The following is a 15476-nucleotide window of genomic DNA, read 5'->3' as shown; positions in this document are numbered from 1 at the left end:
CATCTTAACCAATATAAGAAGCATTCTTGGCCCTACTTCTTTTATCGGCTGATCATGACCCTTCTATTTATACTATCTGTTCTCCTCAGCCTATCCCATCTTCCAGGAACATTAGGAACCATGTGCGACTGTTCCTTTTCCTTTATTCAGTACATCTCTTCAAAGTATCTTAGTTGACGTTTTAGTTACATCACTTCCGAAAAATATGCTCAATATTCATGTTTAAGGCTACAAACCGTTTAATTCTTACCTCCGTTTTTTCTAACTGGTTGATTGTTCTACTACATTATTTGATATTATAGTCTATGCCCTTCATCCTCAACAGACAGTATTCAAAACCTCTAAAGGAAGTCGTTTTTATGTTCCTCTTTCTCATTCTTATACTTCTCACTGTTTTAAATTACTCTTTGGTGTTTACCTGTTTTTTTTTTTTATGTGTTTTTATTCCATGTGTTTTTTACCAACTCAATTCACGTTTAACCCCGTTTAAACATGTTCAAGACAAATAGTGTTCTTGTCTCAGCTGAGAAGGATGAGGCAAAAATGGAAACTTGTGTGCATACTAGGCCGCTAAAAGAACATGGGACCAAGTGTGTGTGTGTGTGGATGAATGCATATTTGGTCTATCACTGTTTTTGATTAGAGACTGGGCATGCAGGAAATATGTACACATATTTGGGAAGGTTGATCTTGGAAACGTTGGACAATATGTGCAAAACTAGCTTCATCGGGACATGCAAGGTCTGCTAATTGGACACTTATCTATAGATATCAATCACATCTGGGAAACTTTATGCTATTATTCGGTGCTGCCTGTGACCAGTAAGCATTACTAAGGTGGTGACAACTTAAAATGACTCATGTTGATCCATGTGGTCTTGTCTTTCACAAATTGCTGTATACTGTGCTAGTGTAGCAGGCCAGTCTGTAAACTGTACTTTATTACAAATCAATACAATAGTTTTACATTTTGAAAGGTACTCAATAAAGCACCCTTGTGCTTTTGAGATGATTCCATCCTCATTCCCTACACCACCACCATCTAACCTCCAAGTACCTAAATCCATAAATGGGGTGACCAAGCATACGCTGATGAGGTGGTTCTGTGGGAACTGTAAAGGAGAAAGAGCAAAAACTAAAGTACCAAAACTGTTATGAAAGTAATGTTGCATTATTAAGTCCTCACTGTTCTCTCTCTATCAAAACGTTTGTGACACACTTCAAAGAAAGGGAGGAGACAACAAGAGGTGACCAGTATTCTAGAGTGCCAATTTCAGAGAACCTCTACTCCAAAAGAAAGAATCAGTCTAGAAGAACAATCATACATGTAATGTATGAAAGAGGCATGGAAGTATCAGCCATGTATTTGCTTTGATTGTCTCAACAAAGGGAACAAACCTCAGAAAAAAAAGCTACAGATCCAGTCCTTCATCTAATGGAATGATCGGTTATATAATACAGTGTTATATTTCTCAGCATACTAAGAAACTACTTATCTGACAGCAATAGCAAGCTGGTAAGAATGGAATTGGGAAGCTGCCATACCTGCATTTAAACCATAACCGTTTACTAGAACCTCAGTATTCTTCTGGCTGAATCATACTTTAAGGGCCCTTGCTCCATTTCAATTTCTGAAAAATCTCTTCAGTCGTATAGCAGGTATTCTTCAGGTGAACAGCTAAAGAAGGTTTTCCTGATGTATATACATTTCAAACAATAGGATAGGCACAAAAGTAAGAACTATCTTAAGAACCAATTTGTGTCTAAGGCACCTAAAGACTCCTTTGCTGAAAGTTCATTAACAATCTTGATGATGTATTAGTGTGTAGTACGGCTATTTTCTAAGTCTTCTGGAACAACTGAGCCTAATAATTATTCTCTGTAAAATATGGCAGCCCCTATGATATTCCCTGGAAGATGGCCCAGAGAAGAGTCAAAAACGTTTACAGTAAATCCTCTGCCAACAATGACATGGTAGTTGTTATATATTTACACAAATGCAGACTCACTTGCAGGAAAGATGCACAACAAGAGCACAATTATTAACACTCTTGGAGCACAAATGATGGTAATTGGTAGGTAGATGTATCTGTCGTCATGCCCATCCGTCACACATCTGAGAATTTCTTTTGTGACCTTCTACCACGAGAATATGGAAATAATGGCTATTAAAGTTAGAAATGCCAGCAAATCCCATCTCTGAGTTGCTTCCAAATGATGAGAAAGACTCATCACAGAAGAGGATTTTAAAATCAATAACTGTGGTAGAGTGCACAGACTGAGGATAGACCTTAGCCATCATGTTTTCTTCTAGACAATTAAACAACCCCCCCCCCCCCCCCCCCCCCAATACCGGTCTAATGGTAAGGCTCAAACTTCACAACATATGAAAAGAAAACTTCCCTCGACCACTGCAGGTGAATTCACTCCCAGAGAAACTGGATTCAAAGCTCATTTTGATAATGTCATGGCACAGAAACAGGCGGTGGTATCATAGTGTAGCTCTTCTTTTTAGTAGAAGCTGATTTAAATTAGAAATATTATCTCAGTTCTATGTCAGTATAATGCAAGCAAAAAAATCATCTGACAGAAATATTGTGTCCCAAATATAGTTTATAAAAATGTCATTCTTAGATGTGCAATTATTACACCAATGGAGCAATATCTTTGTTAAAAAACAAACAAACAAAAGACGTAATATTTACGTCAGACAATATTTTGGTTATGATATTCTAGCACCATATGTGATATCTTGCTTTGAAAGCAGAACGAACCTGAGAAGAAGTAATATTCCAAAGGCCTAGAAGCTGAAAAATAACAGAAGTATTGTGTATGCCCGTCTGTCACTACCAGAACACTATCACATTAGGAGGTGTATGTTTTTATGAAAAAGCAAACACATTTCCTTTTAATTATCTTTCTGCAAAACAGAAGAGCTGAACATGGATCCAGTACTGTGACTGAGATTCCCATTTCTATTTAGCGGTTGAAATGCAGCACATCTCTTTAGGTTATGTATAAAAGAAAGCTATTTTCATAGCTTTAGTTGGAGAAGGTCAGAGTAAGTAAATTTCATCACCAACATGCAAGCTACTGCCCACCAAGAGAGAGAAATGTGCAGGTCTCTGGGCCAATTCAGCATTTTGTTAAACAGTCTTACTCTGGGATTCCCATATCTTTGACTTTTTACCTAGCACTGATGAAGCAGGACAGCAAAACATTGTCCTTCGCACAAAGGTGCAGAAACAACAACTTATTAAGCAAGCAGGAAGATTTCAATGGACAATAATCAGTCTGTCATACGGAGTTTTCCATTTATTGCCTATCATTTTGGTGAAAAATTGTTGTAAAAAGTATTTTTCATGTCTCAGCTGTACATTTCAGGACTAAGGATTCTAAACCCAATAGGGAAAAGAGGTATCCATTGGGACTGCCATTGAACAGGAGAAGAGGAGGTTCTGGGAAACCATAGATCCTGTTTCGGTGCACCTCGTATGTAAGCCAGAGCTGCACCTGTTGAGGATGAAGCAAAACATCACTACAAGGCAGCTCCTCTGCCTATGAACCTCAGATGTACTGGCTACTGGAGAGGTTTCTTTGCCATTCTGCCCCAAAAAGGACAGGCCCCCACTGGATGCAAATGATGTAGGCCGAGTGGGGGTAGGTGTGAGAGCAGATGTGTGCATATAAACCACTGGAAGAAGCCAAAATATTTTACAGGTTGTCCCCAACGTGTTGCCTGAACTTCTAGATGCTGGTTTTCGACTTTGACAGTGCACTGAAGCCTGCTAGCAAGGATCCAGTGCAGTGTTTCCCCTAAAAAATAAATATGCAATTGTAACCCAGTTGGCAAGCACTTTAGCACCTTAGTAAGTCCCTAGTAAATGGTACCCTTGGTACCTAGGGTTTGGGTACCAAAGAGGGTCCCTAAGGGCTGTAACATTTATTATGCCACCCTAAGGGACCCCGTACAAATTACATGCAGAATGCCACTGCAGGTTGCGTGACATTGTGCAACCATGAGTGAAACCACGATATGGCACACTCATTGGGTGCCATGCCAAAGTCACTGCATATAATATATATGTCACCCCTACAGCAGGCCTTGAAACTCCAATGCAGAGTGCATTATATTTTATGTGAGGACATATCTGCATGAGCAGATATGCCCCTGTGATGTCTAGTTTTATTACTAGATATTACAAGTGAACAGGGAAGCCATCTTAAGGTATGTTCTGGGCACTGGTCATTACGAGTTACCCAACTACATAATGGCTTCACTGACACCAAGGGTATTTGGTATCAAACACCTCATCTTAATAAACCTATAGTGATGCCAGTCATGCATTTATTATGACATGCACCCAGAGAGCACCCTAGAGGTGGCCCCTGGAAACCTACTAGTCCTCTAGTGTGCTGGCTGACTGGTATAAATCAGCCTGCCATCACAGATGCGTTTCTAGCCCGCTGGAGGTGAGAGCCCGTGCTGTCAGAGGTCAAAAACAATGCCTGCTCCGGAAGAAGGTGTTATCACCTCCTCCAGCAGGATAGCCAGTAAATATGCATATTAAGGCCAGGGACTTCAAAGTCCCTACAACCTTTGATATGCGATACCGGCTTCCCCCAGAGCTGGGAGATGCCAACCCATGCCCTAAGGCCCATTTGGCACTAGGCAGGTGGAAAATTAGCTATGCAAGTGGGCATGTTGCATTACCAGGCTAGTCACACCCCTAAGGTGGGCTGGCTGATGTGACCACAAAGGAAGGATTCCACCATTTTGTTTTTGGAGGAATTAGGAATGCTGGAGCAGGGATATGCCCACGCCCCAAAGGAAGTGGTCATACAGGGAGTGTGTCACCAGAGGAGTAAGTAACCCATGGGCTATTACCCTACACTCCCCATAACAGTATTTAGGTAGCCCCTGACATCAGAACTTCAGATTCGCTTGACTACAAAGAGAAGAAGGACAAAGAAGAGCCGTAGATACAAGAACTGTGGACTAGATGAGAGCTTGGCACAAAATTCTGCATGTTCATGTCCTGACAGTTGCAAATACTCGACTTGTCCTGCAGCTGTGCATCTGCTCAGAGCCTTGGAGGACTGCCAGCACTTCACCCACCAGTCAGCCTCTCCCTTGGAGTGGAGGGGCCACTTCCCTGCACCTGCTGGAACAAACCACGACTTTCAGGTTCTTCATTTTGCTGACCATTAGGTCCACAGAGGAAGCATCTCGTGCCAGGAGGAGGATCCAGAGTGCCCAGGAGTGCCACCACATTGACCTAGCCTGCTTTTGAGATGCTGAGCCTGCCCCAAGTCTCCCTGACCAATACCGGCATATCTCAGCCAGTTGCAAGCAACAAGGCTTGTTTAGTGCCCAGTCAGGACACCAACACCACCAAGACTGACCTACCGACGAGAGACATCAGCAACACCATGGCCAGCACCGAGAGTGGCCCTGCTCTCTTGTTCTGTTCCATTACCCTACCATCACCACGTCAAACCCAAGAAGTGAGAGCCTCTAATACCAGTGACCCATCAGAAAACACACCTCTGCACCTGAGCCCCACAGCCCAAGTCTGAGCCAATCGATGGTGCTTCATGGCCCCAGAGCCCCTAAAGAACCGAACCCTCCTTTGGGTCCAGTCGGACTGGTCACCCAGTGCCCACTTACAGCAAATGTTTTTTACAGGTACTGCTCCCATTGATTTCAATGCGTAGCATCCGAGGCTACCACTGCTAGCAGCACCTCTGCACCCAGACCCACCAAGGCAGGTAACCCTAAATTGCTGGTGGTTCTAAAGACCATGGCCCCTACTCACCCTAAGTCCAGAAGAACAGTCATGTAAGTTATTGACAAGTGACCCTGTGCAGTGTGTTCTCTCCCATTAGGATAACATTATCACGTTCGAGACTCAGGCCTCAAATCTGACAGCAGTATTTTTAGGAATTGACATACTGCAAACTCGAAAAGTACTTATCTTGTAGTGAAGATGTTGGTATCTAAATTAAGATAAAAATCTATGTTATTTTTCTAACTTGGTCTTGAGTTTCTTCACGAGTGTGTGTCTCATTTATTGGCTGTGTGTTTAACAAATGCTTAGTACTACCCTCTGATAAGCCTACACTCTTCGTCCACATTACCGCAAAAGAGAGAATTTAGAGTTATTACTTTAACCCCTGTAAGTCAATAAGGGTTGCCTGTACTATCTGCATAGTGTGCCCCTATATTGGTACACTACACAGATTACTATAACCATGGACTGAATCCCATTTAAAAGGGTGTGTGCCCAATGGAAAAGAAAGCGAGAGATAACATTTTAAAACAAAACACATTTCAAATAAATATTTTTAATTAGAAATGTAAAAATATAGATATGGAAGAACCAGCAAAGAAAGAGGATCACATATAAACTAAACCATGTAACCCCAGAGATGTTTCCAATCAATAAGAGCCAACAGTGGACGTTGAAGGGGAAGTTGGAGCCTGACTAATGGAGTGATATGTAGATCTGGCCCTTTAAAAATATCAACCAAGAGCATCTTGTAACAATGAATGGTGCTCAGGGCCACTGGAATTATGCTATTGTGTGGCGATTGATGCATAATTATAAATGTGCTGCATTTGCCACATAATCCATCACCTGTCGCTTAATCTGCAGATTATAACAAAATAAAGAAATTCATGGGTCAAACATTACTAAAAATGGAGTGACAAGTGCTGCAGTGCAGTGAAAAGTCTTATGCAAACCTGGACTTGTCACCTTTGCTTTTTGCTATATCTGGGTGTTAAACTGGTACTAATGAGGTACAACAAATGCCCATTTACAGTTATAAATTTTACAATGCTGAAATAATGAACACTATTACAGAATGTGCTGTATTATGCTGCATAATGAAAATGTCACTTACCCAGTGTACATCTGTTCGTGGCATCAGTCGCAGTAGATTCGCATGTTCTGCAATAGCTCGCCATCTGGTGTTGGGCCGGAGTGTTACAAGTTGTTTTTCTTCGAAGAAGTCTTTCGAGTCACGGGACCGAGTGACTCCTCCTTTTGTCTCCATTGCGCATGGGCGTCGACTCCATCCTCGATTGTTTTTCCCCGCAGAGGGTGAGGTAGGAGTTGAATTGTAGTAATAGTGCCCATGCAATGGAGTGACTAAGTATGCACTTATTTAAGGTTGAGATGATACATATATAAATAATTGAAGGTAACTTCCAAACTGCTACAGGCTCCCGGGGAGGCGGGTGGGCACATGCGAATCTACTGCGACTGATGCCACGAACAGATGTACACTGGGTAAGTGACATTTTCAGTTCGATGGCATCTGTCGCTGTAGATACGCATGTTCTGCAATAGACTAGTAAGCAGTTATTTCCCCAAAAGCGGTGGATCAGCCTGTAGGAGTGGAAGTAGTCTGAAATAATGTCCTTAATACAGCTTGACCTACTGTGGCTTGTTGTGCGGATAACACGTCTACACAGTAGTGCTTGGTGAATGTGTGAGGCGTAGACCATGTGGCTGCCTTACATATTTCTTGCATTGGGATGTTTCCTAGAAAGGCCATGGTAGCACCTTTCTTTCTGGTTGAGTGTGCCCTTGGTGTAATGGGCAGCTGTCGTTTAGCTTTAAGGTAGCAGATTTGGATGCATTTAACTATCCATCTGGCTATACCTTGTTTTGAAATTGGGTTTCCTGCATGAGGTTTTTGAAATGCAATAAAGAGTTGTTTAGTCTTTCTGATGTTCTTTGTTCTGTCAATGTAATACATTAATGCTCTTTTGACATCTAATGTATGTAGTGCCCTTTCAGCTACGGTATCTGGCTGTGGAAAGAACACCGGAAGTTCCACTGTTTGATTTAGATGGAACGGTGAAATAACCTTTGGCAAAAATTTAGGATTGGTCCTTAGGACGACTTTATTTTTGTGTAGTTGTATAAAAGGTTCCTGTATAGTAAACGCCTGAATCTCGCTTACTCTTCTCAGGGAAGTAATGGCGATGAGAAATGCCACCTTCCAGGTTAGGAACTGTATGTCGCAGGAGTGCATGGGTTCAAAAGGTGGACCCATAAGTCTAGTTAGGACAACATTTAGGTTCCATGAAGGAACAGGTAGTGTTCTTGGTGGTATAATTCTCCTAAGGCCCTCCATGAATGCTTTAATGACTGGTATTTTATATAGGGAAGTTGAATAGGTAGTCTGCAGGTATGCAGATATTGCTGCAAGGTGAATCTTAATGGAAGAGAAAGCTAGGTTAGATTTTTGTAAGTGAAGCAAGTAACCCACTACATGTTCTGGAGTTGTGTGTAATGGTTGTATTTGATTAATATGGCAGTAGCAAACAAACCTCTTCCATTTACTTGCATAGCAGTGCCTGGTGGATGGCCTTCTTGCTTGTTTTATGACTTCCATACATTCTTGGGTAAGTTGTAAGTGCCCGAATTCTAGGATTTCAGGAGCCAGATTGCTAGATTCAGCGATGCTGGATCTGGGTGTCTGATCCTTTGGTTGTGCTGTGTCAACAGATCTGGCCTGTTGGGCAATTTGATGCAGGGTACCACTGATAGGTCTAGCAGCGTTGTGTACCAGGGTTGCCTTGCCCAAGTTGGTGCTATCAATATGAGTTTGAGTTTGCTTTGAGTGAGTTTGTTTACCAGGTAAGGAAGGAGAGGGAGAGGAGGAAAAGCGTAAGCAAATATCCCTGACCAGTTCATCCATAGGGCATTGCCTTGGGATTGTTTGTGTGGGTATCTGGATGCGAAGTTTTGGCATTTTGCGTTCTCCCTTGTCGCAAACAAGTCTATCTGAGGTGTTCCCCAGAGTTTGAAATAAGTGTTCAGTATTTGGGGGTGAATTTCCCATTCGTGGACCTGTTGGTGATCTCGAGAGAGATTGTCTGCGAGTTGATTTTGTATCCCTGGTATAAACTGTGCAATTAGGCGAATTTGGTTGTGAATTGCCCAATGCCAAATTTTTTGTGCTAACATGCTTAACTGCGTGGAGTGCGTCCCTCCCTGCTTGTTTAGATAATACATTGTTGTCATGTTGTCTGTTTTGACGAGAATGTATTTGTGAACTATTATTGGTTAGAAAGCTTTTAGTGCTTGAAAAACTGCAAGAAGTTCTAGGTGATTGATATGCAGTTTTGTTTGATGTACGTTCCATTGTCCTTGTATGCTGTGTTGATCGAGGTGTGCTCCCCACCCTGTCATGGAAGCATCTGTTGTTATTACGTATTGTGGCACTGGGTCTTGGAAAGGCCGCCCCTTGTTTAAATTTATGTTGTTCCACCACAGAAGCGAGAGGTAAGTTTGGCGGTCTATTAACACCAGATCTAGAAGGTGACCCTGTGCTTGAGACCACTGTGATGCTAGGCATTGTTGTAAGGGCCTCATGTGCAGTCTTGCGTTTGGGACAATGGCTATGCATGATGACATCATGCCTAGGAGTTGTATTACCATCTTTGCTTGTATCTTTTGTGTTGGATACATGCGTTGTATGATGGTGTTGAAATTTTGAATTCTTTGTGGACTTGGAGTGGCTACTCCTTTTGATGTGTCTATTATGGCTCCCAGGTATTGTTGTACCTTGCGTGGCCGAATTTTGGATTTTGTGAAATTGACGGTGAACCCTAGTTTGAAGAGGGTTTGTATGATATGATTTGTGTGATTTGAGCACTCTATTAACGAATGGGCCTTGATTAGCCAGTCGTCTAGATATGGGAACACATGTATTTGCTGCCTTCTGATGTGTGCAGCGACTACCGCTAGACATTTGGTAAAGACTCTTGGTGCGGTTGTTAATCCGAAAGGCAGTACCTTGAATTGGTAATGTATTCCTTTGAATACAAACCTTAGGTATTTCCTGTGCGATGGGTGAATTGGTATATGGAAATAAGCATCCTTGAGGTCTAAAGTTGCCATGTAGTCGTGCAGCTTTAGCAATGGCAATACTTCTTGTAGTGTGACCATGTGGAAGTGGTCTGATTTGATGAAAGTGTTGACTACTCTGAGGTCTAGGATTGGTCTCAGTGTTTTGTCCTTCTTTGGTATCAGAAAGTACAGTGAGTAAACTCCTGTGTTTATTTGTGTGTTTGGCACTAATTCGATTGCATTCTTTTGCAATAGTGCCTGCACTTCTATCTCTAGGAGATTGGAATGGTGTGTTGTTAAATTTTGTGCTTTTGGTGGTATGTTTGGAGGGAACTGTAGAAATTCTATGCAGTAACCATGTTGGATAATTGCTAGAACCCAAGTGTCTGTAGTGATTTTTTCCCATGCTCTGTAATAATGACCTATTCGTCCCCCCACTGGTGTTGTGTGGAGGGGGTGAGTGACATGTGAGTCACTGTTTAGTAGTAGGGGTTTTGGGGCTTTGGAATCTTCCTCTATTTCTAGGGAATTGCCCTCCTCTATATTGTCCCCGAAAACCTCCTCTATACTGTCCTTGGTAACTGGACGGTGTGGCTTGTGAGGTGCTGGCTTGTGTGCTTTGACCCCGAAACCCCCCTCGAAAGGGCGTTTTACGGAATGAGCTGTAATTCCCTCTGCTCTGCGGGGAGTAGAGTGCGCCCATGGCTTTGGCAGTGTCCGTATCTTTTTTGAGTTTCTCAATCGCTGTGTCCACTTCTGGACCGAACAGTTCTTTTTCATTAAAAGGCATATTGAGAACTGCTTGTTGAATCTCTGGTTTAAATCCAGACGTTCGGAGCCATGCATGCCTTCTGATAGTTACAGATGTATTAATTGTCCGTGCAGCTGTATCTGCAGCGTCCATGGAGGAGCGGATCTGGTTGTTGGAGATGGCTTGTCCCTCCTCAACCACTTGTTTTGCCCTATTTTGGAAGTGTTTGGGCAGATGTTCAATGAGATGTTGCATCTCGTCCCAGTGGGCTCTGTCATAGCGCGCAAGTAGTGCCTGGGAGTTCGCGATGCGCCACTGGTTTGCAGCTTGTGCTGCGACTCTTTTACCAGCTGCATCAAACTTGCGGCTTTCTTTATCTGGGGGTGGTGCATCTCCAGATGTGTGAGAGTTGGCCCTTTTCCTAGCTGCTCCTACAACAACAGAGTCTGGTGGCAGCTGTGTTGTGATGAAAGCCGGGTCTGTAGGAGGCGGCTTATACTTTTTTTCCACCCTTGGTGTGATTGCCCTACTTTTGACCGGGTCCTTAAATATGTCTTTTGCGTGCCGGAGCATACCAGGGAGCATAGGCAGGCTTTGGTAGGAGCTGTGGGTGGAGGAGAGTGTGTTGAACAAGAAATCATCCTCGACCTGTTCTGAGTGGAGGCTTACGTTGTGAAATTGTGCTGCTCTAGCCACCACCTGAGAGTACGCGGTGCTGTCTTCTGGTGGAGATGGTTTTGTAGGGTATGCCTCTGGGCTGTTATCTGACACTGGGGCGTCGTATAGGTCCCATGCGTCCTGGTCTTGGTCACCCTGGCTCATGGTGGTGTGAGCTGGGGAGTGTGATGGCGTTTGTGCTGGTGAAACGTTAATCACGGGCGGAGGAGAGGGTGGTGGTGTAACTCTTTTCACCACTTTTGGTTGTGGTGCTTGTTCCGTCTGGAACTCCAACCTTCTCTTTCTCCTAATGGGGGGAAGGGTGCTTATTTTTCCTGTCCCCTGCTGAATGAAGATACGCTTTTGCGTATGGTCCGCATCAGTTGCTTGTAGCTCTTCCTCAAACCTATGCTTCTGCATTTGGGAGGTTAGCGAGTGCTCTTCTGTATAAGAGCCTGAAGCTGGGTCGCTTGCAGTTTGTTTCGGCGTCGAAACTTTGTCTGCGTGTTTTTTCGGCTCCGAGGTGACTTTTTTCCTTTTCGGGGCCGAAACCTCTCGGCGTCGATCTGTTTCGGTGCCGCTGTCTCGGCGTCGAGCCGTGTCCACACCAGCATCTCGGTGTCGAGGCTTGTCTCCAGCACTTTCTCGGTCCCGAGAAGGCTGCGTGCCGGTGTCTCGACCGGAGTCGGACGATCTCGGCACTGTTTGGGCCTTTTTCGGTGCCGACGGTCGGTCACCGATTTTATGGGTTGAGCCATGGCCTGGTGGCAGTGGCGTCCCCTGGGCCTTGTAAATGTTTCTTTGTGTGGTTTTCGACGTCTTACTCACGGTTTGTGTATCGTCGAATCCTTCGGAGTCTGAGTCTTGGATCGAGAAGGTACCTTCCTCTTCCTGTTCCTCGAACTCCCGTCGGGCTGTCGGTGCGGACGCCATTTGAAGTCTTCTGGCTCGACGGTCTCGGAGTGTTTTTCGGGACCGGAACGCACGACAGGCCTCGCAGGTGTCTTCGCTGTGCTCAGGTGACAGGCACAGGTTGCAGACCAAGTGTTGGTCTGTGTAGGGGTATTTATTGTGGCATTTGGGGCAGAAACGGAACGGGGTCCGTTCCATCGGCGTTCTTCAGCACGCGGTCGGGCCGACCAGGCCCCGACGGAGGATCGAAAAATTACCCCGAAGGGCACCGGAGCTCTTCGATCTTCGATGCGGTGTTGAATGTAAGTATGCCGATCCCGAACGCAACAATACCGACGAAAATCTTCCGAAATTAACTATTTTTTCTGTTCCGAAACTCGGAGCGACAGGAACACGTCCGAACCCGATGGCGGAAAAAAAACAATCGAGGATGGAGTCGACGCCCATGCGCAATGGAGACAAAAGGAGGAGTCACTCGGTCCCGTGACTCGAAAGACTTCTTCGAAGAAAAACAACTTGTAACACTCCGGCCCAACACCAGATGGCGAGCTATTGCAGAACATGCGTATCTACAGCGACAGATGCCATCGAACTTTGCCTTTTCTTGCTGCATAATTTACTCAAACGTAATTTGGCATTCTCTTACCGCATTATTCCTATGGCCCTGATGATACTCCTTCTTGGTGAAATGGATAGGGTAAACAGACATACATAAAATACTAGGATCTAGCCAATAGGAGTAGGTAGATACATCCTCCACTAAAAATACATAAGTTCTTTGCTCAGCTTCCTCTCACCCTTTCAAAATCTCTCTCTACATTTAATGAATCATCACACGCCACAAGAGTAGAGGCTTCTCTATCCTCACAGAACAAACCAGAAAAGAACATACTTTCCCAAAATACAATTCAAAACAATGCAACTTCATATCCCTATGAAGGTATCTGGTGTGTGTGAAAACCCAAGGATTACAGGCAGCCTTACACAACGCAAGGCCATACCAAAAAAGATTCAATGACACCAATAAAGCTGAAAGGCAAGCCGAGAAAGCAACATGTTTTAGTTGAAAGTTTTTTTTTTTTTTAGACCATGAGAGATATTATCACCTCATCCCCAGATAATCATTTGCCAATCCATCCTATCAAGCATTCATCAACCATGCGGTCCCAATGTACTTAAAAATACATTATTCCCTACTAATTTACCCACAATTCAGTTTCAAATCAAATAATTGTTTATAAAGAGCAGCTACTCACCCGTAAGGGTCTCAAGGCGCTAGGGGGGTGGGGAGAGTGAGGGGGGGTGGGGGGAGGGGGGGTGTTGTCCTCTGAGCTTCAGTTGAAGAGCCAGGTTTTACAGTCCTTCCTGAATTGATGCACCGATGGTGACTGCCTGAGGTGCGGGTGTTCCAGCTCTTTGCCGCGAGGAAGGCGAAAGATCTTCCACCAGCTGAGGTCTTCTGCGGGATACGGTGGCTACTGAGTGTTGAGCAGAGAGGAGCGGTCTGGTGGAGGAGTAGAAGGTGATGCGGTGGTTGAAGTAGGCGGGTCCTAGGCCGTGGAGGGCCTTGTAAGCGTGTATGAGGAGTTTGAAGTTAATCCTTTTCTTGATAGGAAGCCAGTGGAGGTCTCTTAGGTGATTGGAGATATGTCTGGCGGATGCATTTTGGATATGCTGTAATATGGAAAAAGTGCAACTTTCTGTTCCTTAAGGAAATAGAAAACATCACCCATTGTGATTTTCTAATCAAACTGTAGCACTTAGGATCCCTGCTGTGCTGGCAAGCCTCCTGCTTCTAGCAGCATATAGGTCCCTTTCTTGCAGCACAGACTGCTTGTCCAAAGGGATTCAAGAGGTTTGTTGTGTTGCATATCCATCTTTTCTCTGGGGGTGATCATGTGTGCCTATCGTGCTGACGGACTCTCCGTGCCAACCACAGGACCGCATATGATCATTTCTTGATGCAAAGTTCCCACCTAAGAGGGCATGGCTCCCTCTCCTTCCGTAGAAAACTCCTCTTCATTAGTACATGGGTTTCTCTTGAAGCACTGCACAGTTCTCTTAGGAATGAATGTGTTTTACAGATGCTGCAAATCTCTGTGCCACCTCCAGGAATGCACGGGTTCCTTTTGTGCTACAGATCCTCCTGCTCACAATGCTCTTTCTTTATTGCACAGCCCTTGTTACTGCAGAACTACATGCATGTTTTTTCCTGTTACGCAGTCCTAATGCCCTTAAAGTGAACAAGTGTCTTTCCTGCAGCACGCCACACTTGCAGTATCATCCCAAGCAATTCATGGGATGATCTCTAGCAGAAGAAAGCCCAGTTTCAGGAGAGCACCTCTTCCTCCACTGCTGAAGGGCATGGGTTCTGTTCCTGTAAGCCATACACACCCTCGTACCTGCTGCAAAGTCCTCCCTTCTAAAACAGATTCATGGTCTCCTTTCTAGCTGCTCAGTCTACCCTTACCTTTAGGAATGCATATGTTCTGCTACTGATCACGGTTCCCAATCTCCTGGGTTATGGGTTTATCTACTAATGCACACATAGTCAAAAGTGCATGGATACTTTCTGTAATATATTATCCCTGATCCCGGTTGTCTCCCCTCCCTGGTCTCCCGACGGGGTGTGGTTTTCACCAGTTACAAAGCCCACTTCCAAAACCTGCAACACAGACCCATAGTATAACAAACGCAACAGGGTCTCTGAGCAGAAAAGAGTAAGTTACCATTTCACACATCGGTAGACAGGAATAATGCTGTATGAGCCCCAGCATATATCCATCCAGATACAAACATTGAAAATAGGAACCAAAAAGGTTATAGTAGGGGAAAAAAGGTGATTAATAGAAAAGTCCTGCAGAAGAATAAGAATAAGGACTTGGACACATGGAAGCAAATGAAAGTGGACTTTACTCTACCCTAGAAGATTAGGAATGCCAACACCTCTTAACTGTGAGGCACATGGAGCATTCAGATCACAGGACCATGCTCTTAGCAGTCACGCTGGTGATTTGGCATTAATTCCAATAATACTGATATTGCTACTGCAGCAGCCAAAGAGGCAAACAAGGTCCCCTGAAGTAGACATGGGAAGACATTTACAATCAACACCAAAAGCCTTACCACCACTGATATTGCTGCTCTTGCCCTGCTGAAGGCTACACCAAGTGTCATTCGTCATATATGACCTGTGGAGTGAGGGCTGCAGAACACCGATTATCAAAAATCACAAACATTTTACCAAGAAAGGTTCAGAGTATGTAATTTTGTAGGTTCTGGTG

At 44.2% G+C, this 15476-nt stretch overlaps 1 protein-coding gene across 2 annotated transcripts in view; it reads right to left on the bottom strand.

Annotated features, from left to right (window-relative positions):
- VCL (vinculin) overlaps window positions 1–15476 on the bottom strand; it is a 304948-nt gene that overhangs the window by 91734 nt on the left and 197738 nt on the right. The gene's annotated exons all lie outside the window — the stretch shown is intronic.

Source organism: Pleurodeles waltl, chromosome 6 (assembly GCF_031143425.1).
Source record: "Pleurodeles waltl isolate 20211129_DDA chromosome 6, aPleWal1.hap1.20221129, whole genome shotgun sequence".
NCBI classification, from domain to species: domain Eukaryota; kingdom Metazoa; phylum Chordata; class Amphibia; order Caudata; family Salamandridae; genus Pleurodeles; species Pleurodeles waltl.
Note: the sequence above shows the minus strand (reverse complement) of the source record. Positions and strands in the feature narration are given on the sequence as shown.